The sequence below is a fragment of the Phyllobates terribilis genome, unplaced genomic scaffold (genome assembly GCF_046119375.1).
Source record: "Phyllobates terribilis strain yellow unplaced genomic scaffold, ASM4611937v1 Scaffold_12__6_contigs__length_324123572, whole genome shotgun sequence".
In the NCBI taxonomy this organism is placed as follows: Eukaryota; Metazoa; Chordata; class Amphibia; order Anura; family Dendrobatidae; genus Phyllobates; species Phyllobates terribilis.
The window spans coordinates 128,291,086-128,318,343 of record NW_027362772.1 but is presented as its reverse complement, the minus strand read 5'-3'; the positions used below and the strand labels follow the sequence as shown (position 1 = coordinate 128,318,343).

General features: G+C 46.5%; 1 protein-coding gene across 3 annotated transcripts in view; it reads left to right on the top strand.

Annotated features, from left to right (window-relative positions):
* Positions 1-27,258, top strand: part of LOC141172263 (sulfotransferase 2B1-like) — a 322,371-nt gene that overhangs the window by 25,557 nt on the left and 269,556 nt on the right. The gene's annotated exons all lie outside the window — the stretch shown is intronic.

Below are 27,258 nucleotides of genomic sequence, written 5' to 3'. Positions count from 1 at the left end.
GATTAGAGATTTTTTTTTGTACGTGGCAGCACCAAACAGTGGAGGAACGCAAGCAACCCTGCCTGCTTGATGAATATCTGAGTACAGATCACCATAAAAATTAACAATATGTCAATGATTCTATTGAAAAAAGCAATCAAGTTATGGACCGTGGAAGAGATGTATGTAACAAGAATGAACACTCATTTCCAGCAGATATTATTTAGCACTTATCACTATAAGAAATGTAGCTAACAGTGCTATTAATAGGAAATAGAACAGACATTTTTGTTTTTTTTCCAGCTGCAGCAGCAAGGACTATTAGGCAATAATCCCTGACTAGATGCCAGTAATACGGTATTCCTACTGCGACAGCTCACTCTACATGAATTGCAGATAAGAGCGGTATTAGACAATAGAATTTATTTGAATTAGCTCTGAACAAAGCTATTAGTTTAACGTAGCAGCACCAAGGACTGTTATATTATCAACCCTGCTGAGGAATAGAGTGGAGAGTTTTGCACCTACTCAGCCTGATATGGAGGGGACCAGGATCTTCTATACTTACTGTACAAAGTCTCCTGTCCTGGCTGTGAAATCCTGTAAGTGTATGTAGTGTGAGAACTCCCTAAGTGACGACCACCTGAAAACCCACAACAAGGCATTGTATCATAAACTAATAGAACCTACCAGCTCTTTTGGTTTCCAAAAATGTTCGCTTAACTAGAAGATGGAGCCTCAGAAAGGCATTTTTTCCCATTACTAAGGAGTGGGTCTCCTAAACTGTTAAAGAGTATGCACTAAGTGGGTAAGTGGGTCTCATAGACTGTTAAAGAGTATGCACTAAGTACAAGGGATGCCCAAATTTAGAAGTAGGCACTTCAATACCTCTTTGAAGAGACGTAGTGGAGGGCCTCAGAAAACATTTTTTTCACATTATTAAGGAGTGGGTATCCTAGACTGGTAATGTGCATGGGCTGGAAAACATTTATCCCTGGGAGTTATACATATACTGTTAGGTCCATATATATTTGGACAGAGACAACATTTTTCTAATTTTGGTTCTAGACATTACCACAATGAATTTTAAACAAAACAATTCAGATGCAGTTGAAGTTCAGACTTTCAGCTTTCATTTGAGGGTATCCACATTAAAATTGGATGAAGGGTTTAGGAGTTTCAGCTCCTTAACATGTGCCACCCTGTTTATAAAGGGACCAAAAGTAATTGGACAGATTAAATAATTGTTAATAAAATGTTCATTTCTAGTACTTGGTTGAAAACCCTTTGTTGGCAATGACTGCCTGAAGACTTGAACTCATGGACATCATCAGACGCTGTGTTTCCTCCTTTTTGATGCTCTGCCAGGCCTTCACTGCGGTGGTTTTCAGTTGCTGTTTGTTTGTGGGCCTTTCTGTCTGAAGTTTAGTCTTTAACAAGTGAAATGCATGCTCAATTGGGTTGAGATCAGGTGACTGACTTGGCCATTCAAGAATATTCCACTTCTTTGCTTTAATAAACTCCTGGGTTGCTTTGGCTTTATGTTTTGGGTCATTGTCCATCTGTAGTATGAAACGACGACCAATCAGTTTGGCTGCATTTGACTGGATCTGAGCACACAGTATGGCTCTGAATTCATCAGAATTCATTTGGCTGCTTCTGTCCTGTGTCACATCATCAATAAACACTAGTGACCCAGTGCCACTGGCCGCCATGCATGCCCAAGCCATCACACTGCCTCCGCCGTGTTTTACAGATTATGCGGTATGCTTTGGATCATGAGCTGTACCACGCCTTCGGCATACTTTTCTCTTTCCATCATTCTGGTAGAGGTTGATCTTGGTTTCATCTGTCCAAAGATTATTCTTCCTGAACTGTGCTGGCTTTTTTAGATGTTTTTTAGCAAAGTCCAGTCTAGCCTTTTTATTCTTGATGCTTATGAGTGGCTTGCACCATGCAGTGAACCCTCTGTATTTACTTTCATGCAGTCTTCTCTTTATGGTAGATTTGGATATTGATACGCCTACCTCCTGGAGAGTGTTGTTTGTAACATACCTGGCACCGTCCTTGCATAGTGGTCCATCTCCCACTGTGCAAGAGCGCGCACTTGATCTCCAGTCCAGAATGTCTCTCTGGCTTCCCTCCATGCTGTCTGTTTGTGTCTGTTTCTGCTGCGTAAGGGCGCTTCCTGCTTTTTGTACCTGCTGTGGGTTACACCCCTTGTACGTCCTCAGCCTATTGCTGTCTGTCACCTGGTATTTAACCCAGCTGCCCCAATCAATCCCGGCCCGAGCATTGTGTTTCATTCAGTGTGTGCTTTCACTCTGAAGGTGCCAGGTCCCGTTCTGTGTTCTCTTGTCTGCCTATCCTGGAGGCTGTATTTCCAGGCCTGTCTGAACACGCTCCTAGCCTGTTCCTCCTGCCTTCTAGGGGCCGATTACCTAGACCCGCTCCTGTATCTTGTCTGTCCTGTCTGAACACGCTCCTAGCCTGTTCCTCCCGCCTTCTAGGGGCCGATTACCTAGACCCGCTCCTGTATCTTGTCTGTCCTGTCTGAACACGCTCCTTGCCTGTTCGTTCCGCCACTCTGGGGGCCGTATTCCCAGACCCGCTCCTGTATCCCGCTGCAGTGTCGGTCTCCTCCGTACACTCAGTTCCAGTCTGAACTCTCTCCTATCTTTTATCTGTTTTCTCTGTATGTCCGTTCCTTTCCTTTTTCTGCAGAGTCTGAACTCGTACCTAACTCCTGCTTGTTGTCTCTGTACTCCCGTTTGTGAGTTTGTAGTCCACTCGCTACTTCTCTGCAAGTACCCTGTGGGTATCTGGCTCTGCCTTTCCCTTCCTGTCTGTTCCGTGTGAACAGAGCCCTGTCCCCCCTGCTCTGCCTTGCTCACCGCTCCGGCGGTTCTAGCCTGCTCTGCCTTGCTCACTGCTTTCGGCAGCCTTGCTCCGCTCTGACCCTTTTGCTCGCTGCTCCGGCAGCCTTGCTCCGCTCTGACCCTTTTGCTCACTGCTCCGGCAGTCTCGCTCCGCTCTTATCCTTTTGCTCACTGCTCCGGCAGTCTTGCTCTACTCTTGCTCACCGCTCCAGACGGCCTCGTCCTGCTCACCGCTCCAGGCGGCCTCGTCCTGCTCTGCTCTTGCTCACCGCTCCAGGCGGCCTCGTCCTGCTCTGCTCTTGCTCACTGCTCCAGGCGGTCTCGTCATGCTCTGCTCTTGCTCACCGCTCCAGGCGGTCTCATCCTGCTCTGCTCTTGCTCACCGCTCCAGGCGGTCTCGTCCTGCTCTGCTCTTGCTCACCGCTCCAGGCGGTCTCGTCCTGCTCTGCTCTTGCTCACCGCTCCAGGCGGTCTCATCCTGCTCTGCTCTTGCTCACCGCTCCGGGCGGTCTCGCCCTGCTTTGCTCTTGCTCACCACTCCGGGCGGTCTCGTCCTGCCCTGCTCTCGCTCACCTCTCTGGGCGGCCTCACTCTGCTGTGTTTGTCCGCCACATCTGTGGTTCTGTTCCAGAGTCCCAGTGTGTACTGGGTCCTATCCCGCCTGTGTTCCTACCTGCTAGTGCCTTCCTGTCTGCACTCTAGCCGTGCTTGCCTGTACCCCCCTGCCGGCATACCCGCCTGCCTGCATACCAGTTGTGCCAGCCTAACCAGTCTGTTCCTGTATTCCCCTGTGTGGGTCAACAGCCGTGTCCGGGGTCTGTCCTGGAGTAGCACCTGGTCCCTCTGCTCGGTTCCTCCTTGGTGCACTGGCGTCGTATGCCGTCATGCGACCCTGGTCGGATCGGGTGAATACCTAGTTACGCCCCTCCAGGCATTCACTCTCCGGCACGGTCCAGTGGAATCACACGCACACGCCACTCAGCCCGGGCGTGTACATTACATTGTTCACTTGGTTGGCTGTTGTGAAGGGGTTTCTCTTCACCATGGAGATTATTCTGCGATCATCCACCACTGTTGTCTTCCGTGGGCGCCGAGGTCTTTTTGCATTGATAAGTTCACCAGTGCTTTCTTTCTTTCTCAGGATGTACCAAACTGTAGATTTTGCCACTCCTAATATTGCAGCAATTTCTCGGATGTTTTTTTCTGTTTTTTGCAGCTTAAGGATGGCTTGTTTCACCTGCATGGAGAGCTCCTTTGACCGCATGTTTACTTTACAGCAAAACCTTCCAAATGCAAGCACCACACCTCAAATCAACTCCAGGCCTTTTATCTGCTTAATTGAGAATGACATAACGAAGGGATTGCCCACATTTGTCCATGAAATAGCCTTGGAGTCAATTGTCCAATTACTTTTGGTCCCTTTAAAAACAGGATGGCACATGTTAAGGAGCTGAAACTCCTAAACCCTTCATCCAATTTTAATGTGGATACCCTCAAATGAAATCTGAAAGTCTGAACTTCAACTGCATCTGAATTGTTTTGTTTAAAATTCATTGTGGTAATGTCTAGAACCAAAATTAGAAAAATATTGTCTCTGTCCAAATATATGGACCTAACTGTATATCAAAGAATGTTAGAGGTACGCCTCTAAAAATTGTTAATGCGGGCATCATAAACACAATTAAAAAAATTATAGTGAGGGTAGCATGATCACCCTGTTGATATGGAGGTGGAGAAGGAGGAGGACAACATAAAAAAGATGAAATTCTGAAGCATATACCCATGTTTGAGTGGAAATGGGTGAATGCGAATAGATACGAAAAAAAAACATTGGATTTGAGCTTATATTCCGCTGCTGTCATCTGGTGATGTTGTGAAGTCTGGGCCAATCCAGCCCTTGTTCATTTTGATAAGAGTCAGCCTTTCAGCATTTTCAGTTGACAGGTGGGTGCGCCTATCAGTTATAATGTCCCCAGCGGCACTGAAAACCCGCTCTGACAAAACGCTAGCGGCAGGCCAGGCCATGACCTTCAAGACGTTGAGATGCAGTTGATGCCACGTTTACAGCTTGTATACCCAATAAATATAAGGTGCCGAGGAATCATGGAGGACGATGGTATGGTCGCCAAGGCACTCCTTCAGCATCTTCCAAAACTTTTCTCTCCTTGTCTGAATACCACGCGTGTCAGAGCCTGGGCACTAGGAGGGTCTGAGAAAACTGTCCCATAAATTTGATTATGTTCCCCTGCCTCTGCTGCTTTTGATGTGAGTCTCCCTCGTGTCTACTCCTTGGTTTTCCAAGGAACTGTGACCTCTGCTGACAGCATTGTCAGATGGGAATTTTTTTAATAAATCTTCAACTAGGGCCTTCTGGTACTGTAACATATTAGTAGACCTCTCCACCACGGGAAGCAGAGATGGAAAGTTCTCCTTGTAGCGTGGGTCTAGAAGGGTGACCAACCAGTGATTAGTGTTGGCCAAAATGCATACAACGCAAGGGTCATGGGAAAGGCAGCAGTACATAGTCTCAGGCATGTGTGTCAGACTGCCAACAGACAAGACTTCCCTGTCTCCACCAAGAGGGCGACTGTGCATCTTCTCTTCCTCATCCTTCTCCTCATCTTCCTCCTCGTCGTCCATCTCCTTCTAGTGTTCTAGACATCCACGCTGAACAGACTGGATGAAGGTGGTGTGGGTAGTACCTTCTGTAATGCAGGCAATTAACTCCTGTTCTTCCTCCTCATCATTGTCACCCAATACACGTTGAGAATATGAGATGAGGTTGGGCTGTGTAACATCACCCTGTATAGTTTCTTGCTTCCTCTCAACTTGCTCCGTCTGCAATGCCTCCTTTTTAATTGTGATCAGCGAGCGTTTCAGTAGACAGAGAAGTGGGATGATTATGGCGTCATCGCTGCTGACGATCTTTGTCGAGTCCTCAATGTCCTCAATGTTTTGGAGAATCGCACAGATGTCAGACATTCATGAACACTAATCAGCTCTTATGTGTGGAGGCTGACCGCAATACATGAGCATGTTGGAGCTAGTATTCAACTATTGCCCTCTGCTGCTCATGAAGCCTTGCTAACATATGTAAGTTTAGTTCCAACGTGTGATGACATCGCACACCGGTCATTAAGCTGGAAATTGCAAATGCTGCTGCAGCACTGCCAGGGTGGTGGCAGCTGTAGCTGACTTGCGGAAATGGGCACACATGCGAAGTACTTTCATAAGTAGGTCAGGCAGATCTGGGTAGGTTTTGAGAAACCACTGAACCACTAACTTGAGCATGTGAGCCAGGCATTGTATGTGTGCAAGGATGCCAAGGTTCAGAGCCGCCACCAGGCTATGGGCATTGTCACACACGTCTATGCCTGGCTGTAGGTTCAGGGGTTTGAGCCACAGATCAGTCTGGTCTGTTAGACCTTACAACAACTCTGCTGCAGTGTGTCGTTTGTTACCTAAGCAGATTAGCTCGAGCAGAGACTGTTGCCGATTAGCTGAGGTGGTGCTGCAGTGCTACCAGTTTGTGACTCATGTTGACATTTTGGAGATTGAGGGTGAGGAGGAGGAACAGGATCAGGAATTGCTGTAGAAGATGGGGAAATCCTGATTGAACAAGGGCCCGCAATCCTCGGCGTCACTAGCATATGTTCCCTCTCAGGATCCGACTGGGTCCTGGCTTCCACAATGTTCACCTAGGGTGCCTCATGGAAATGTACCATCCCTGGCCACAAGCACTTGTCCATGTGTCCGTGGTTAAGTGGACCTTCCAGTAACAATATTGGTCAGGTCATGGATGATGTTATGGGACAGCTGATGCTTATGCTTGTGTAAGGCGGGGATGGCACACCAGGAGAAGTAATGTCGGCTGTGGACCGAGTACCCAAGGGCAGCCTCTGCCATGAGGTTGTGGAAAGGTTCTGTCTCTACAAGCCTTAACGGCAACATTACCAGTGCTAGCAGTCTGGAAATGCGGCCATTTAGTATTGTGGCCTGTTGGTGGGTGGCTGTGTATTTACGCTTGCGTTCCAAGGACTGAGGTAGGGATAACTGAACTCTGCACTGGAATAAGGACATGGACATGGTTGCTGACAGTGGTTGCAAGCGTGCAATGACAGGTGCAGGGTGGAAGGCATCTTCTCCTGCATTATGGACATGGTATTGGTGTGCATGTAGAACAGAGGAAGAGGCAGTGGTGTCACCTGCAGACACTGTTTATGGATTCTGGCATTCGGACCAACTAATCGGGTGCTTTGCTTTCATATGCCTGAGATGCTGGTGGTGGTCAGGCTTGTAGTTGTGTTGCTCGTGCTGATGCTGGCATGGCAAATGTTGCAAATGGCCCTTTTTGGGTTAACTAGACAGTCTTTAAAAAAGCGCCAGACTCGTTAACACCTAACCCTTAGCCTTGTAACTCCCCTTATAGTGATGTTCTGGAGAACAGTTGCACACCGTGTGTCTCTGGCCACCCCACTTCCTCTTCCTTCCTGTTGTGGTGCTACGGATCCCTCGCCCTCTGTGCTGCTGTCCTCACACTGCATGTCACCTTCCCAGGTTGTGTCAGTGACTTCATCATCCACCACCTTGTTTTCCACTTCCTCACTTTGGTCCTCCTCCTGACTTAACAACATCACTTGTGGGTAATTATGTCTCATCATCATCCACCTCTTGCGACAATAATTACAGTTTCTCACAGTCGCCTCCTTGTCAGTGTGGCGGCTCAAATATTTGGGCATCTCTACCTGCGATATCCTCATGTCCAGCTTGAAACGGGCAGGGCGAAAGGCCAGAATCTATAAATGAATAATCTGCAGAGCTATTCACATTTCCAAGTGCGGGATCACTTGTTTCCGGGCACTCTGCATGGTGGGAGGAAGAAGGATCAGGATGAGGATTATGTGGTCCAGAATCTACTTCTGAAGCTGGACCATGTAGAAGACAGGGTGGTACTGGCAAACTGACTGGAAGCATTATCTGCTATCCAACTAACAACCATTTCACACTGGTCTGGCTTCAAGAGTGGTGTTCCACGCCCTCCTAAAAAGTCGGACTGGAAGCTAGGTCGACATGATGTGTGTATTTGTGCTCCCACATATGCACAGTTTCACCTTCTCCACAGCCTCAGCTTCTGCACTCACCATCAGCATCACATCCACTTCCCTGTCCCTTACCATGCTCCTTGGCCATTTTAAATTACGTATGATATTTCCCTGCTAAAAATACTTTGCAGGATTATTATCGCAAGAATATTTTTCCAACTCAGATGGTCTCCTTACACTGCAATAACAATATAGTGATCCTATTGCAACCAACCAAGTCTGGATGCACTATTTGTATCGCAGTAAATTTAGTACACCTCAGATGGACTTTTTTCACTGCTTGCACTACATAGAAATGCTATTGCAACTAACCATGTTTACCTGTATGCTTTTAATGTGCAAATGGAGCTGTATAAATGGTGAATAATATTTCGAGGCTGTAAAAACTTGGCAGTATTTGTATAGCAGCAAATTTTTCCCACCTCAGATGGACTTTTTTCCCTGCTTACACTATACAGCGATGCTATTCCAATCAACCAAGTCTGTCTATTTGCTTTTAACGCACAGCTTGAGCAGTATAAATGGTGTATAATATCTCTTTTCACAACAATTTGCCAGATTAAGAGCAAAATGAATATTAGTAGCCCTGGGTTCCAGCTGAAAGGATGTGCAATGAACCCTATCCTGTCCAATATTATCCCTCCAGCTCAATCTCTCCCTAAGTGCTGCTAACCACATTATTAATATTGATTATAATGAGCCCTTATAAGGGCTGTTGTTGCAGATGAAAGAAATAAAAGTGGTGCCGAATCACTGCCTATCTGCAGGTAAAACTGTGTCCCTCATTCAGCAGCACCTCTCTCTGCTCTGCCTGTTTCCACTGGTAGACTGACAAGCATAGGGTCCCGGGTATTACTTAGACCCGATGACGCTATGCGGCAAGCCAATCACTATAATGCCACTACCAATATGACTATGGCATTACAGTGACTGGCAGGTAATACCTGCACGTTTATTGGCTGTCTAACAAGCCCCAAACATGAGGGGCAGGGACTTGAGCTTGCGCCCGATCATTCAAAAAGTACTCGACAAATAGCGAGCATCTCGAGCACTGTGATGCTCGGGTGAGTAACAAGTAGTGATGATCAAGCTCACTCATCACTAGTTGAAAATTAGACCCTCATTTCTTTCTCAAACCAGAGTTTGAGCTCCCACATGGTTTGCACTTCCTTCTGGAATAAATTAGTACGATCATAAAGGTTGATTAACTTCCTTCTGCAAAACTCGGTAGTGACAGGAAAAGTTAAGCAGGAGGCACTAGATATTGCACACCTCAGAGCCAAAAGTATCAAGTTCCAACTGAAAAGATTCATTTAAAGACTGAAAATGGAAGATGTTTCTTAAGAAACACTTTGGATTAGGTTTGAACCGGCTCACTTTATGCAGTCAACATGCAGGACCATGAATTTCTTTGATCAGGCACTGTTGCCAGCCAGAAAATCTCTGACAGTCAACATTAACTGTGGATTACCAGCTACAAGTATTATCTGGAAACTATTAGGTAGAAGAACAGTTAACGGCTTATTCATATGCCCACATTCCAGACTTTATTATTACAGTGCAAAGAGATCACTCAAGGTACCTCCTCAAGCAGTAGGAGAAATACCTTCCAAGTGCAATTCAGGTTAGTGGAGGCTTTGAGTTTAATAGTATTTTCATTCTAGTCTGCTGCAGATTAATGATTACACTAGTTTGTCTCTACATGTCAGATTTCTTGCACAATTTATGTGGCTGTGTAATAAGTTTACAGGTTAGAACAATGTGTAAATATACAGTAAATATTGTGAGTCATTTATAAACACTTCAGGAGGAACTGAAATCATAATTACGCACCAGGGATTTGCCCAACTGCAGTTGGGAAGGTCAAAAAATTCCGTATTCAAAGAAAGAGTGTTCAATTAGACTGTTGACTTCAAAAGGAAAAAGGGAGCAACATATACTCTCACAAAGTTTTGTGAATTTGAGACTTTACATAACTGGTGTCAAACACCAACAATACTTGTGGATTTAAATGTCCTAAAAAAAACCTGAAAGCACTGGACAGGACCACAGTGATTCTAATGTTAAATAACATGTTTTGAAAATGAAAACAAATGGAGAAAGTTCCTGGCAATGCTCCCGGGAAGTCTTGGCGCATATCCCGTTACGAAGTATACTAAAAGATCAGAACTTGTAGGCCTAAGGCATTGGCATTTGCATTCTGGAATACTATGCTCACTTAAAATCTACAACATTCTACGACATTTGACATTTTTAACCCCAATACAATTGTTTTACACAATTATATCCACATAAATTAAAGACTCTTGTCTGATTACCTTTATTCATAATGCAATAGATTCCATGAATACCTTAACAATAGGACAGAAACTGCGTTAAGATTTTTGAAAAATGGTTCATCTCTTCTTCACAATTTTTTAAGCACCCATTCTTGTTATTTCTAAACCATAAAAAATCCTACTCATTGTGCAAACTACAGATGGATCACAAATTATTTGCAAAGGTGCTGGACCTGGAGAAGGTGGTTACTGTTTGTACTTATTGTTTTACAATTATGCGATTATTTGGGCACAAGTTTTTTTTTTTTGTTTACTCTTTTGAACTTCTATTTATGCAACCACTTATCTACCACATCATTTACAGATGTCCCTTATGACTGATCTATGATTCTATAGTTATCTGCCACATTTTTAGCACCAACTGCAATGGCGGTACTGACAATTGGTGCTGAATCCAAAGGGACCATCTAGTCTCCTAAGCCTTATTTCCTTCTCCAACTTCTCCCTCAAGAAACCTTAAGAAATGCTATCGCCTACTTTAACCTCCTAAGATGCAGCCTGAATGTGACATTAAGATAAAGTCCCATTTTTCAAATCTGACCTGTGTCACTTTATGTGGTAATAACTTTGGAATGCTTTTATGTATCTAAGTGATTCTGATATTGTTTTTTTCTTGACATATTATACTTTATGTACAAAGAAATGTTAAAATTTACAGAAAATTTGACTAATAAATGCCTTTTTTGAGTTTTAATATTTTTACCTTTCAAAGGGAAAGCAATATTGTAAGGGTGACATGGGCCGAGATGTGTAATCGTGACCCTTAGCACAAGTGAAGAGGGTCCCTTTTCTTGATCTTACTATAAACTGCATATTGCTATATAATATAGCAAAAACACAGGAAAAATATTATTGTGTGGGGTCCAATAAGGTGGAAACTAACAAAGAAAATACATAAAATATAACTTTTATTAAATTACACGTGAAACACAAAATTATAGAAAAACACTCTCAAAAAGATTAAAACGAGATTTTTATATTTAAAACTTAGTAATCTTTAGTGAGGAATAGTGAGGAGCGAGCATGCTCACCACTGCTCGGTACTCAGTATTCGAGATGCTCGGAGCTCGCCGAGTACTTGCGCGATGCTCGGGCGGGAGCTCGGGTCCCCGTCCTGCATGTTTGGCACTATTTAGAGCACCAATCATGCAGGGATTGTCTGCCACTCACTGTAATGTCACAGCCATGGTGGTTTTGGCATTACAGTGATTGCCCAAATCGATGGGAACAGTGCTCACAGTGAAAGATGAAAAGCCGACAATTCATCAGCGGCATACATCAGTACCCGACAATTTAGAACAGAAAGAATAGAGCATAACACATAGATTAGATAGATAGAAACATGTCAGTCACATATATAATAAGTACAGTGACAGTGTTGGTTACTGTACTTGTTATTTAGTGTTAAAATAAAGGATTTAATAAAAAAAAAAATAATAGTGTTTTCATGCACCAGTCTCTTTAAAAAAGCCGGCCGGCAATTCAGCAGCGGCATACATCAGTACCCGACAATTTAGAACAGAAAGAATAGAGCATCACACATAGATTAGATAGATAGAAACCTGTCAGGCACATATATAATAAGTACAATGACAGTGTTGGTTACTGTACTAGTCATTTAGTGCTAAAATAAAGGATTTATTAAAAAAAAATTGGTGTGCCATCCAGCTTGCCATGCCGCAGACACTGAGAAGCACAGGCATGCTTGCGCTCCTCAGTGTCTCACTGTGACGGCATCCAGATGAGCCAAGTTCATGTCCAATGAACTTAGCTCACCTCATGCAGGACTGACAGCGTGGGAGATTCCTCCTGCGCATGCGGTGCCGGCAAATGACGTCACCGCTTCAGCAGGAGAATTCTACCACGCTGAGATGGCATTGAGATGACAGTCTGGATGGTAGCCGAATGCTGCCATCCAGCTTGTCATCCTTCCGAGACATTGCCTGCTCTCCGCAGTGTCTTTGAAGGATGGCATGCTGGATGGCAGCGTTCTGCTACCATCCAGCCTGCCATCTCAATGCCGTCCCAGCGTGGGAAAATTCTCCTGCTCAAGCGGTGACGTATGCTCAGGAGAATTCTCCCACGCTGTCAGTGACATGCATGAGGTGAGCTGAGTTCATTGGACATGAACTCGGCTCATCTGGATGCCGTCACAGCCAGAACTGAGGAGCTTCACTGAGGAGCTTCTCAGTGTCTGCGGCATGGCAAGCTGGATGGCAGCGTTCTGCTGCGATCCAGCCTGTCATGTCAATGTAGCAGAGCTGAAGCCATCCTGGGAACCATGGAAAGGTAAGGATGAGGTTGGTTTATTATTTTACTTTTATTGCAGGAGATCATTGGCTTCAGCTGGAATGGGCATGACAGTAAGTAGAGTTTAATTTAGAACATTAAAGAATTGCGTGTTTATTTCAATTAAAGGACTTTATTCTGGGTGTTTGTGTGTTGTTTAACTTTCACTATGGGGTTAGTAATGGGGGCGTCTTATAGACCTGGAAACAGAGAAGCCCATGTGCGATAACGATAGGAACCTGTGGTGGCCCTACACCATGGCAACCTCACACACGTGCCTTACATGACTTACGTCCTCAACCTGGTAATACAGCAGTTTCTCTGCTTATCCCAGCCTGGATGCGGTGCTGTAGAAAGCACGGTCACTGTGTGCTCACTTCCGCCATTCGCACCCCTCGGGACATTGACTTGCATCACTACAGAGGCCTTTCGGCTTACCGGTTAATCGGTTGATATGACATGTGCCGACACAGTGGAATTCGACTCTGCATATGTTGCAGCATCTGTGGCAATGATCCCTGGTGCAGTATGTCATTTTGCACAGCTTGGGCCAACGCAGTACTAACGAGGTGAAAATCATGCTTGCAGAGTGGGCACAGATAAAGGGCCTCTGCACCCGTTGCACAGTTTCAAAATGGCTGCTAAGATGACTAGAACTAACGATGCCGACATCAACATCACTATTCCGATCATCTACATGTTAGAGCACACTTTTAATAGTCTGTGGAAGGAGGGGGTGTTCCCAAGCAAAGGGAGGATACAGAGGAGAATACAGAAAGGATAACAATAGCTCTAAGTTCTGGACTGTCGTTGCACAGGCGGGTACGATGAGAGGGTGGATTACATATATCAAAGGGGGCTCATAGTACCAGACAAACTGTTAGTGAAGATGCAGGAGCCGAGGAACAAATGGACGAAGATGAGGAGGTGATGAGCGTGCAACAGTCAGGGGATGAAGAGGATAATGATCCCCTCTCTGCTGTCCATGGCCGTCGGGAAGGGGCGTAGGAAACAAGCTTGAGTGTTACCCCGCAACCAACTGACTTGGACCTGGACCTCATGGAAGTGCCCGACACATAAGAGCCTTCTTCCTGCAGCATGATGCTGTATTGTTAAGATTAGAAAAAGTGCTGATTACTGGGTTGTGACTCTGTGGGATCCATGGTACAAGAGTAAATTTTGCCAGATGCTTCTCCCCTGGAAAGGGACGAGCGCATATGCTAGAGTATAGAAACATGTTTGTAGACAATCTTAAAAGTGGGTTTCCCCAAGACAGCAGTGAGAGAATGTCAAGTCATCACTGCAAAAACAGCAGCCGCAGTAGTGTAAGTGGAAGAAGCAATTTCTGTGAGTTGTTTCATACATTTTTTAGACCTGCCTGTGCACTAGCAATACAGAGTACAATTATGACACATAGTGAACGACTGGAGAGGATGGTGCAGGAGTATCTCGAGCTCAATATCAATGCCATCGGGGGGAGTTTGGACCCTTTTGCATTTTGGTCTTCAAAAATGGAAGAGTGGCAGGAGCTCGCCTGTCATGCCTTGGAAATTTTGTCATTCTTGGCAGCCAGCGTTCTCTCAGAACATGTCTTCAGTGCTGCTCGTGGTGTCCTGATGGATAAGCGCATCCATCTGTCCCCTGAAAGTGTAGATCACCTAACTTTCATCAAGGTGAACAAGTTATGGATCTCCAAGACATTTGCATCCCAGTTGCAGACTGGGCAGACTAGGCAATGGTGTAGTTTTTAGGGTGCTGCATTGATCTCACGTTATTGCAGTCTGTGACATCTTTGTCGCAACATCTATGCCTGCTGTTGCTGCTGCTGATGTTGTTTACAATTTTTCCATTTGGTAGGTTGCCTGTAGTGGATGAGGTGTCAAAGCCACATTATACTTTTTCTACTGTGGGGAAATTGGTTCCACTTTAGTGGTGCCTGCCCCTAAATTTTTGAAATGCAAAGACTGCAAGTTGTGTCTCTTTCATGTGTGTTGCTTGTAGCAGTAGGACTCCCATACTGGCAGGCCTGCACTTACTTTCAGTCAACTACCTGTGTAACTATTCTTACATTTTTCTAACAGTATTAGTCTATGAAGCTGATATTTGTGCCATCTGAGTGTGGCTGAGCAAAAAAGCAGCTTGAGCTGTTGCATGAAGTATCAGGGCTCCCAGCACAGAAGGCCTACACCACTCCCTCAGCCACCCCTTAATATGAACTTAAATTCAAAGCTGTATATGCTGGCCCAGAACCTGTCTCATGCATGGTCCATGCCTGACTGCTGCTGTGCCATTATAACATTTCTACTGTGGGTCAATTGATGCCACTTTTCCTGCTGTCTGCCCATAATTTTTGGAAATGTTTGGACTCTAAGTTGGGTCTCCTTCATGTATGTTGCCTGAATTTGGCAGGGCTCTCAGAGCACCATGCCTACACCTGTCACACATCCATCTGTTACTGATAAATGTTTAAGCTAGAAATGCTGGTCTAAGTCCTGTGCCAGGCCCTGTCCAATGCATCCATGATGTGCAATTATACTATTTATACTCTGGGTCAATTGATGACACTTTTCCTGGTGTCTTCCCCTAATTTGAGCTATTATGGCAGCTTTTTGGCCCCCCTGAAAGTGTTGTCTATGCGTTTGGCTTTGCCTCCCATTGAATTCAATGGGGTTTGCATATGTTCGACGAACTGTTTGATGAACTGTTCGGCGAACATCAGGAAGTCCAACAATCCGAACTTAACCTTGAAAGATTAGCTCATCTCTACTTCTCTTCACTTTTGTATTTAGACTAGTCCTCAGATGAACCCCGAGAAAACTGGGGGGGGGGGGAGAGTCAAGAGACAGGATTATGTACATTTGGAACCAAAGAACCAGAGAAACACCTCTCTTTTTAATCTTTTTGAGAGAGTTTTTCATTTTGTGTTTTACATGTAATTCAATAAAAGTTATATTTTAGGGGTTTTCTATGTTGGTGATATAGCAAACCTGGAACTTGTAACCCCATATAAAGGAGTCTCTCCAGCATACAAAAATAAACTCTTGTTTACTGAAGGACGTATATACGTATATAGCACATATATACAGTAGGTAGCAGGAATCACACTTGACTTTTACATCTTGTGTACTATACCGAGGTTCACATTTTGTGGTTGCAGGTGGCGGCACATATCTTATGAGGAACATAACAATAACACAGCAAGTCTCAGCACTGACCTCCGTCTCTACTTAGCTTCTTTCTCAGTTCACTCCTATGAGCCCTGGCAAACCCAGTATTTTTTTCACCAAAGCTCCCTGATCTGGCCTACACTCCAGTCTCAGTCCTTTATTCCACTGTGAAGTCTCAGGGTCCACACTAACCCATGGCTATTGCCTTCTAACCTCAACCTCTGTATTCCAGATGTTGAACTCTCCAGTTTACTACTTCTTCCTCATGTACAAGGCACTGGGCTCTACTGCTTTTTCCCGATCTTTCTGTCACGTCTTTAATTCAGTTGCTGAGTTGCTACCTGTGTATCAGGATCTTTTTCTTAAAGGAGTTGACCACTACTTTACAAATGCCTTTCAAGTGAACAAACTGCCATAAATAAGCTCTTTTATAAATATCTTGCTTTCACAAATCTTTCTGTAACATGAGCTGCTCTCCTGGTCACATGATATCTGGCGGAGAATCCCCTGACTTCCTGTGATTTCACTTCAAAATCTCCCTGTGATCTTGAAAATAATGGGTGGGCATAGCTTTCTGTGTCAGTGGGTGGGAGTCCATTCATTAGAATTCACTCTGCTCCTGTGTATGCTGCTGTTGACACCACTTTTACCTGCAGACACAACCCTCTCTTGTATCTGCATGTACACAGTGGGGTGGGTATACAGTACAGACCAAAAGTTTGGAGACACCTTCCCATCTAAAGATTTTTCTGTATTTTCATGACTTTGAAAATTGTACATTCACACTGAAGGCATCAAAACTATGAATTAACACATGTGGAATAATATACTTAACAAAAAAGTGTGAAACAACTGAAAATATGTCTTATATTCTAGGTTCTTCAAAGTAGCCACCTATTGCTTTGATGACTGCTTTGCACACTCTTTAAATGAGAAGGCGTGTCCAAACTTTTGGTCTGTACTGTATATGACGCGCCCCGTGGGCCATGGGGTACTCGGTGCCGGGCCTGTCGTTGCTAGGGGTGGTGTCACAGTGGCGGTGACCCGGTCCATGACCCAGGGCGGTCAATCCAAAGGGAAATTATTTACAGGGGATTAAAGTTCTTACAGATATAGTTTGTGATGCCACCTGTGGTATGCGGCTATATGGAGCCGCTGCTGCTGTGCAGAACCTCTGGAGCTGATGTTAGTGCAGCAGGTTTGGCATCATGAACAGGATATGAACCCACCCGTTATCACTGGGTATTGTGCACCTAGAGACTGTGTTCTATACTGAATGTTGCGCTCGCCCCAGAAGAAAGGGCGCCATTATGTGCGAGCCAAAAGAAAGCAAGAAACTGCCTCCCATCGTGGGCCAGGTTCCAGAATGGCGCCAAAAGCGAGGCCCGCCACGAGCAACAGTGACCATGTATGTGGATGTGTCCATCAAGCTGGGGGGGGCCACCCCAAGGTGTGGCCGACAGCAAGTTGCTATGGAACCGCCCCCAAAAGGGGAGAGGAGAGAAGAAACCTGGGAGACAGGGCGGAGTCTCCAGGAGTCTAGACAGACCGCACCTGGTGGGCAAGATGGAGAATCAGGAGCCAGCTCCAATCCGTGGCCTGCAGCAAGCGGCAACACCTCTCACCTTGGAGAAGGCCATAGTGGAGCTATCCCCAGAGGATACCGAATTCCTCCAGGCTGAAATCCGGGAGCTAGGCTGGAGAATGGAGAAGGCACAGCAGGATGCCATCGCCGGCTGGAAGAAGGAGCTGCTGGAGAAGCTTGTAATCCGGCAGCAGCCAGCGCTGCACTCCACCGGCAGCGTCCCAGCCCCGGAGGAGCCTGAACAGAGCCTGGAGGCAGAGGAAGGCACAAGCGCGGCCGCGGGTGCAGGTAAGAAGAGACTCCCTTCCCGGGTGCTGAGAGTGCTGACCTACTCCTCGGCCCCCAGACGGAACCTCCGATCCCAGGCGCCTGCTCCACCCACCTACTCCTGGGCTCCCTAAGCTACATCATCAACCCACACCCACTACATAGTTCCACCCTTCAGCTAGGGACCATGGACTGTGCTCTCCCTTAGGAGCAATGTCGCCCTGCCCCCACTGAAGTGGAATGTGTTGGATGCAGGTGTTAGGGTACCGAGCTGTACTCCTTCCTTACCTGAGAGTGAGATACCACACCTCGGGGTGAGATGCAGTACCTCTGTGGCGACCGAACCCTCAGGGGTGCCACAAATACAGTACAGACCAAAAGTTGGGCACACCTTCTCATTTAAAGATTTTTCTGTATTTTCATGACTATGAAAATTGTACATTCACACTGAAGGCATCAAAACTTTGAATTAACTCATGTGGAATTATATACTTTACAAAAAATTGAGAAACAACTGAAAATATGTCATATTCTAGGTTCTTCAAAGTAGCCACCTTTTGCTTTGATGACTGCTTTGCACACTCTTGGCATTCTCTTGATGAGCTTCAAGAGGTAGTCACCGGAAATGGTCTTCCAACAATCTTGAAGGAGTTACCAGAGATCCTTAGCACTTGTTGGCCCTTTTGCCTTCACTCTGCGGTCCAGCTCACCCAAAACCATCTTGATTGGGTACAGGTCTGGTGACTGTGGAGGCCAGGTCATCTGGCGTAGCACCCCATCACTCTCATTCTTGGTCAAATAGCCCTTACACAGCCTGGAGGTGTGTTTGGGGTCATTGTCCTGTTGAAAAATAAATAATGGTCCAACTAAATGCAAACCGGATGGAATAGTATGCCGCTGCAAGATGCTGTGGTAGCCATGCTGTTTCAGTATGCCTTCAATTTTGAATAAATCCCCAACAGTGTCACCAGCAAAGCACCCCCACACCATCACACCTCCTCCTCCATGCTTCACGGTGGGAACCAGGCATGTAGAGTCCATCTGTTCACTTTTTCTGCATCGCACAAAGAAATGTTGGTTGGAACCAAAGATCTCAAATTTGGACTCATCAGACCAAAGCACAGATTTCCACTGGTCTAATGTCCATTCCTTGTGTTCTTTAGCCCAAACATGTCTCTTCTGCTTGTTGCCTGTCCTTAGCAGTGGTTTCCTAGTGACGCGCCCCATGGGCTGTGGGGTTCTCGGCAGCCGGGCCTCTGGTTGCTGGGGGATATCATGGTGGCTGGCCCGGTCCGTGACCAGGGCGGTCAGTAAAAAGGGGGAGATCTATAGGGGATTTGGGAAAGTTTGTGACGCCACCAGTGGTACCTGGTGAGGGTCACCAGTGCTGCAACAGTCCTCTGAGGCAGATGTTTGAGCAGCTTGGGATGGGACGGCTCCCCACAGGTGGAGCAGGCCTCAGGGCAGTGTAGTAGTAGAGAGTGGGTTGCACTGAGCGTTGTGGTGCAGGGGGGGACAATGGCACCGATGAAGAATGGACGGAGGCAGTGCAGTCATCCAAGATTTTACTCACAGTTCTTAAGACACTTCACAGGATCACTATACAGGCCAAGGCCTCCCGCGTTGAGCTGCGTTCACGGGGCAGGGGTTCAATCATTCCTCAGGCAACTTGGGAATACCTGGCAGAACCCCACTTTCTCGTGTTCATATATTGACCGTCTTCACTCTGGTCTCTCTCCCTCATGCTCTGCGCTGCCCTCTCTCAGTCCTGTTCAGGTACTCTGAAGTCCCTCCTGTCCGTCGGAGTTACACAGACTTGCTTGACCCTCAGGGGACGAGAATGCGGCTGCGATCCCTCTGTCTTCTGACAGACGCGGGGCGTACGGGTGCCGTCCTGCACGCGCCGTACCCCCTGGGATCCTTTCTGTAGAACGGAGCCTACTCCCTGCTCCCCACCTGGGCCTCCTGACTTGGCCCTACTTGTGGAGCAGATCTCCTAATGAGACTCTGCCCCCGGACTGTTCTTCTGAACTGTCCCGATTTGTTCTTCTGAACTGCTCCCTAGAACTGAACTAACTCAGATCTGCCACCCTAAGATGGCTTCCCTATTTATACTCCTACTAAAGTGCTCCCTCGAACTACTTCCTCCACCCGCACCCACTACTGGTTCCCCCTACCTTTGGGTTCCCCCCACTCCAGCCAGGGTCAGGGCTCAGCAGCTGCGCTCTGCATGTTGCCCCTCCAGCCGGCCTGCATGTTTGGCGCTCTTTACAGAGCCAATGAACATGCAGGGATTGCCGTCCAGTCACTGTAATGCCGCAGCCATGTTGTTTGTGGGCATTACAGTGATTGGCTGGCCGCACAGCGTCACCTCGAGTATTTAAAACCAGGTGCCGCCATCTTGGACACAGTCGCTCCAGATCAGACAGTGTAGGGACAGCGCTGCTGATTTAGGGAGAGATATATACTGCGAAATAGTTAGTGTAGGGTCTGTAAAGGCTTCCAGATCAAACAAACAGTCCTTCTCAGGACTAATATCCATACCAGATATCAGGCAGGCAGGCAGGCAGGCTGTATAGGAGACGTAGTGGCTATACCAGCAAACGCTGCATTACAGTCCTGTGTGCTCCTGTTGCTGAAATTGCTGGACTTAGCTCCAGGTCTTGGGGGCCAGGAAAAATCCTTTTTTTTTCATCTAAATCCTCTTTTTTTTATCCTCCTTCACACTGTACAAATACCCATCTTATTAACCTTTTGGTGTCCCCCCCCCCCCCCAAAAAAGAAAAAAGTGTGTCTCTGATTATTTAGACACAAATATATCTGTTGAAAACAGTCTGGTGTAGGCCCAAGAAATAGAAGTGTGGTTTTGCAGTTCCACGGGCCACATCTCTGTATTATCCTACTTTTGACATTTTTTGCCGTAAAAGAAAAATAATAGTGTCTCCTGATTGTTCAGATACAAATATATCTGTTGAAAATAGTCTGGTGTAGGCCCGAGAAATAGAAGTGTGGTTTTGCAGTTCCATGGGTCAAATCTCTGTATTATCCTACTTTTGGAATTTTTTGCCGTAAAAGAAAAATAATAGTGTCTCCTGATTGTTCAGATACAAATATATCTGTTGAAAATAGTCTGGTGTAGGCCCGAGAAATAGAAGTGTGGTTTTGCAGTTCCATGGGTCAAATCTCTGTATTATCCTACTTTTGGAATTTTTTGCCGTAAAAGAAAAATAATAGTGTCTCCTGATTGTTCAGACACAAATATATCTGTTGAAAATAGTCGGGTGTAGGCCCGGAAAATAGAAGTGTGGTTTTGCAGTTCCACGGGTCAAATCTCTGTATTATCCTACTTTTGCCATTTTTTGCCGTAAAAGAAAAATAATAGTGTCTCCTGATTGTTCAGACACAAATATATCTGTTGAAAATAGTCTGGTGTTGGCCCGAGAAATAGAAGTGTGGTTTTGCAGTTCCACGGTTCAAACCTCTGTATTATCCATTTTTGGGCCATTTTTACATAAAAAAAATACAGTTTGAGTGTGTCGCTCACTGTTCAGCCGCAAATATATCTATTTAAAATTGTCTGGTATTCCCCAGTAAACAATAACTGTGGTTTTGCCATTCCACAGTAAAAAATCTCTATTAGTCAGCTTTTGGTATTTTTTCCATAAAGAAAAACAGTAATAGTTTCTCCCTGATTGTTCAGATTGTTTAAAAGAGTCGGGTGAGGGCCAGAGAAGTAGAACTGTGGTTTTCCTCTTCCACGGTTCTAATCTACTTTTCATTACCCTTTTTCCATTGATAGTGCGATTATAAGCTATTTTACTTCCTTTACAATGGGCAAGGCGCATGGCAAGGGACGTGGAACTGGACGTTCTGGTGATGGTGCTTACAGAGGACGGGGCCGTGGCCAAGGTGAAAATGTGCCACTACCAACAGCCACATCTTCTCGCTCCCACTTCTTGACTGAATTACTAGGGAAGCACAGAACAACACCAGTATTGCGAACTGATCAGTGTGAACAGGTTATTAATTGGATAGCAGATAATACTTCCATTTACCTGGGCACCACCACCACCGGTCTGTCTTCCACACGGTCAACTATTAGTAGCCATGAGTCTCTACCACATACTCCTCCTCACCCTGATGCTCCGTCCTCCCACCATGCCGAGTGTCGTCAGACAGCAACTGATCCCACACTTGGACACTCTGAAGAACTGTTCACTGGTCCATTTCCAGATTTGTGAAGAGGAGATCCCTTGTAGCGATGCCCAAATATTTGAACAGCCACGGCCACAGAAAGTCGACGCTGCCAATTTGTCACAAGAGGTGGACGATGACGAGACACAATTGCCAGGAAGTGAGGAGGAGAATCGTGGTGCGCAAGTGGAAGAGGAGGAGGTGGTGGATGATCTAGTAACTGGCCCAACGTTGCAGCAGGACACGCAGAGCGAGGCCAGCAGCACACAGGGTAAGGGAGGCAGAGTACCCAAACAGGCAGGAAGAAGCACACAGAAGGCGGGCAACAGTTCCCCGTAACACCAACACGAGGGACGTTGCCAGTACAACCTGTAGGTCTTCCAGAATCTGGAATTTTTTTTAAAGACTCTGCTGATAACCCCAAAAAGGCCATTTGTACCACCTGCCATACCAGCATCAGCAGGGGTGACAAAACTACCAGCCTGACCACCACCAGCATGATCAGGCACATGGAAGCAAAGCATCTGACTTTGTGGGGCGAACCCCAGGGTCCACAACCAGTGTCAGCGGGTGTCACCACTGCTTCTTCCGCTGTTGTGCGTGCAAAAGAACCCCCTGTTGTATGTGCAAGGCAATCCCCTGTCCATACTACATGCAAAGATGCCCCCTCCTCTCAGTCTTCACTTGTTATGGCAGTTTCTCAAGAAACAGCATCAACGTCCACGTCCCACTACAGCGTTCAATTGTCCATATCCCTGACCTTTGAACGAAAGCTGAAATTCGAAGCTAAAGCCCCACAGGCCACAGTCCTAAATTCGCACATTTCACGACTGCTTGCATAGGAAATGCTGCCTTTTAAGCTGGTGGAGACGGAATCTTTCCGCAACCTTATGGCGGTGGCCGACCCTCGGTACTCGGTCCCCAGCCGACACTATTTTGCCCGGTGTGCCATCCCCGCACTACACAAGCACGTGTCCCAAAACATCTGTCGTGCCCTCAACAACGCAGTTACTGGGAAAGTCCACCTGACAACGGACACGTGGACAAGTGCTTGTGGCCAGGGACGGTACATCTCCCTGACGGCACACTGGGTAAACATAGTGGAAGCCGGGACCAAGTCGGACTTTGGGACGGAACACATCCTCCCCACACCGAGGACTGCGGGCCCTATGTCAGTCAGAGTTGCCCCCACAGTGTACAGCTCCTGCGCATCATTCTTCTCCTCCTCCTCATGTTCAGCCTCCATCTCAGATATCACCACATCAGTTACAAGCTGAAAGCACTGCAGTACGGCCTCCGCCAAGCGGCAACAGGCTGTGCTGAAACTTATAAGCTTAGGTGAGAAACCTCACACTGCTTGTGAGTTGTGGACAGCTGTGAAAGAGCAGGCAGATCTGTGGCTGACACCGCTGAACCTACATCCAGGCATGGTCGTGTGTGACAATGGCCGTAACCTGGTGGCGGCTCTGAGGCGAGGCGAGATCACACACGTACCATGGCTGGCTCATGTGCTTAACTTCGTGGTTCAGCGGTTTCTTAAATCGAGTTGCCAGATCTTCTCGTCAAAGTATGCTGCCTCTCAGCTCACTTTCGCAAGTTGGCTACAGCTTCCGCCACCCTTGCTTTGTTGCAGCAGGCGTTTGCAGCTTCCGTCACAACGACTGGTGTGTGATGTCCCCACACGTTGGAACTCTACCCTCCACATGTTGCAAAGGATTTGTGAGCAGAAGAGAGCAGTTGTGGAGTACCAGCTGCAACAAGGCCGTTGATATTCAGGTAAGACTCCACACATAAGACCTCAGGAGTGGACCTGGATGTCTGACATATGTACCATCTTGACAAACTTTGAGAAGTCCACCAAGATGGTGAGTGGCGATGACGCCATCATTAGCGTCAGCATTCCACTTGTCTGTCTTTTGCAGCGCTCTCTGCAGAGAATAAAAGAGGAGGCATTGCAGCCAGAGTATGATGAGATGGATCAATAAGCCGTAGCGGTCGATTACACACAGTCCAGCCTCATCTCATCCCAACGTGCATTAGGGGACAATGAGGGAGAGGAGGAGGAGGAGGAAGAACAGGAGCTTGTATCATGCGCTGTAGACGGCAGTACCTGTACAACTGTCATACCATCGGTTCAGCGTGGGTGGCCTGAGGACACGGGGGAGGAGGAGGAGGAGGAGAGCATGGTCAATCGTCATCTTGGTCAGGACACGGAAGTCTCCGCCATTAGCAGTCTGGCACGCATGGCTGACTTTATATTACTCTGCCTTAACCGTGACCCTCGTGTTGTTAAAATGTGGGGTGACAGTCATTACAGGTTGGTGACACTTTTAGACCCCCGCTACAAGGAGAACTTTCCTTCTCTTATTCCTGAGGTGGAGAGGTCTACAAAAATGGGGCAGTACCAGAAGGCCCTTGCTGCAGAACTGTTAAAAAAATTCCCATCTGAACACGCTAGCGGCAGAGGTCACAGTTCGTTGCCCAACCAAGGCGTACATGCGAGAGAGATGCAACTCCAATCCAGCAGAGGCAGGGAAACACTGTCAACATTCTGAGACAGTTTTCTCAGACTCTCCCTTCGGACAGACCATAAGCAGCGGGGTACTCTCACAAGGAGTGGAACGTTTCAAAAGATAGTGAGGGAGTACCTAGCCGACCGTACCAGCATCCTCTGTGATTCCTCTGTATCTTTTAATTATTGGGTATCCAAGCTGGACACTTGGAATGAACTCGCTCTGTATGCTTTGGAGGTCCTGGCCTGCCCTGCCGCTAGCGTGTTATCGGAGCGTGTTTTTAGTGCCGCTGGGGGAATTATAACTGATAAGCGCACTCGCCTGTCAACTGACAATGCTGACAAGCTGACCCTTATCAAAATGAACAAGGGCTGGATTGGGCCAGACTTCTCATCACCACCAAATGACAGCAGAGAAACATAAAGTCAAATCCACTGTGTTATTTCGGGAGGTGTATTCACATGCACCGCTTTACACCAACACATGGGTATACGCTTCCTCATTTCGGCTATTTTATGTTCTTCTCCTTATCCTCAGCCTCCACCACCACTATACCACCAGGGTGACTGTGGTCCGTGTTGCCATTATTGAAAGTTCTTCCGTCCTTATTTTTGTCAGCTTTTGCTTGGAAGGCATAAGCAAAGACTGTGGGAGACCCACTCCCCAATAATTGGAATAATAATTTTAAGATGCTGTACTGTATGGCTCTTGTAAGGGGCATTGAAACCGTCTTGTTAAGCTACTGTGACCTCCACCACTTTTTCCAAGGGGCATTAAAACCGTCTTGTTAAGCTAATGGGACCTCCAAGTCTCTTCTGAGGGGCATTGAAAGCGTCTTGTTAAGCTACTGTGACCTCCACCACTTTTCCAAGGGGCATTAAAATCGTCTTGTTAAGCTACTGGGACCTCCACGTCTCTTCTGAGGGGCATTAAAAGCATCTTGTTAAGCTACTGCAACCTCCACCACTTTTCCGAGGGGCATTAAAACAGTCTTGTTAAGCTAATGGGACCTCCAAGTCTCTTCTGAGGGGCATTAAAAGCATCTTGTTAAGCTACTGTGACCTCCACCACTTTTCCAAGGGGCATTAAAGCCGTCTTGTTAAGCTACTGGGACCTCCACGTCTCTTCTAAGGGGCATTAAAAGCATCTTGATAAGCTACTGCGACCTCCACCACTTTTCCGAGGGGCATTAAAAGCGTCTTGTTAAGCTACTGTGACCTCCACCACTTTTCCAAGGGGCATTAAAACCGTCTTGTTAAGCTACTGTGAACTCCACGTCTCTTTCAAGGGGCATTAAAACCATCTTGTTAAGCTACTGGGACCTCCAAGTCTCTTCCAAGGGGCATTCAAGCCATCTTGTTAAGCTACTGGGACCTCCACGTCTCTTCTGAGGGGCATTAAAAGCATCTTGTTAAGCTACTGGGACCTCCACCACTTTTCCAAGGGGCATTAAAAGTGTCTTGTTAAGCTCCTGTGACCTCCACCACTTTTCCAAGGAGCATTGAAAACATCTTGTTAAGCTACTGGGACCTCCACGTCTCTTCTGAGGGGCATTAAAAGCGTCTTGTTAAGCTACTGTGACCTCCACCACTTTTCCAAGGGGCATTAAAACCGTCTTGTTAAGCTACTGGGACCTCCACGTCTCTTCTAAGGGGCATTAAAAGCGTCTTGATAAGCTACTGCGACCTCCACCACTTTTCCGAGGGGCATTAAAAGCGTCTTGTTAAGCTACTGTGACCTCCACCACTTTTCCAAGGGGCATTAAAACTATCTTGTTAAGCTACTGGGACCTCGACCACTTTTCCGAGGGGCATTAAAACCGTCTTGTTAAGCTACTGTGACCTCCACCACTTTTCCAAGGGGCATTAAAACCGTCTTGTTAAGCTACTGCGACCTCCACCACTTTTCCAAGTGGCATTAAAAGCTTCTTGTTAAGCTAATGGGACCTCCACCTCTTTTCCAAGGCGCATTAAAACCATCTTGTTAACCTACTGCGACGTACACGTCTCTTCTGAGGGGCATTAAAGGCGTCTTCTTAAGCTACTGTGACCTCCAACACTTTTCCAAGGGGCATTAAAACCATCTTGTTAAGCTACTGGGACCTCCACGTCTCTTCTGATTGGCATTAAAAGCGTCTTGTTAAGCTACTGTGTCCTCCACCACTTTTCCAAGGGGCATTAAAACTGTCTTGTTAAGCTACTGGGACCTCCACTTCTCTTCTGAGGGGCATTAAAAGCGTCTTGTTAAACTACTGCGACCTCTACCACTTTTCCGAGGGGCATTAAAACCGTCTTGTTAAGCTACTGTGAACTCCACGTCTATTTCAAGGGGCATTAAAACCATCTTGTTAAGCTACTGGGACCTCCAAGTCTCTTCTAAGGGGCATTCAAGCCATCTTGTTAAGCTACTGGGACCTCCACGTCTCTTCTGAGGGGCATTAAAAGCGTCTTGTTAAGCTACTGCGACCTCCACCACTTTTCCAAGGGGCATTAAAAGCATCTTGTTAAGCTCCTGTGACCTCCACCACTTTTCCAAGGGGCATTGAAACCGTCTTTTTAAGCTACTGGGACCTCCACGTCTCTTCTGAGGGGCATTAAAAGCGTCTTGTTAAGCTACTGTGACCTCCACCACTTTTCCAAGGGGCATTGAAACCGTCTTGTTAAGCTACTGGGACCTCCACGTCTCTTCTGAGGGGCATGAAAAGCGTCTTGTTAAGCTACTGTGACCTCCACCACTTTTCCAAGGGGCATTAAAACCGTCTTTTTAAGCTACTGGGACCTCCACGTCTCTTCTAAGGGGCATTAAAAGCGTCTTGATAAGCTACTGCGACCTCCACCACTTTTCCGAGGGGCATTAAAAGAGTCTTGTTAAGCTACTGTGACCTCCACCACTTTTCCAAGGGGCATTAAAACTGTCTTGTTAAGCTACTGGGACCTCGACCACT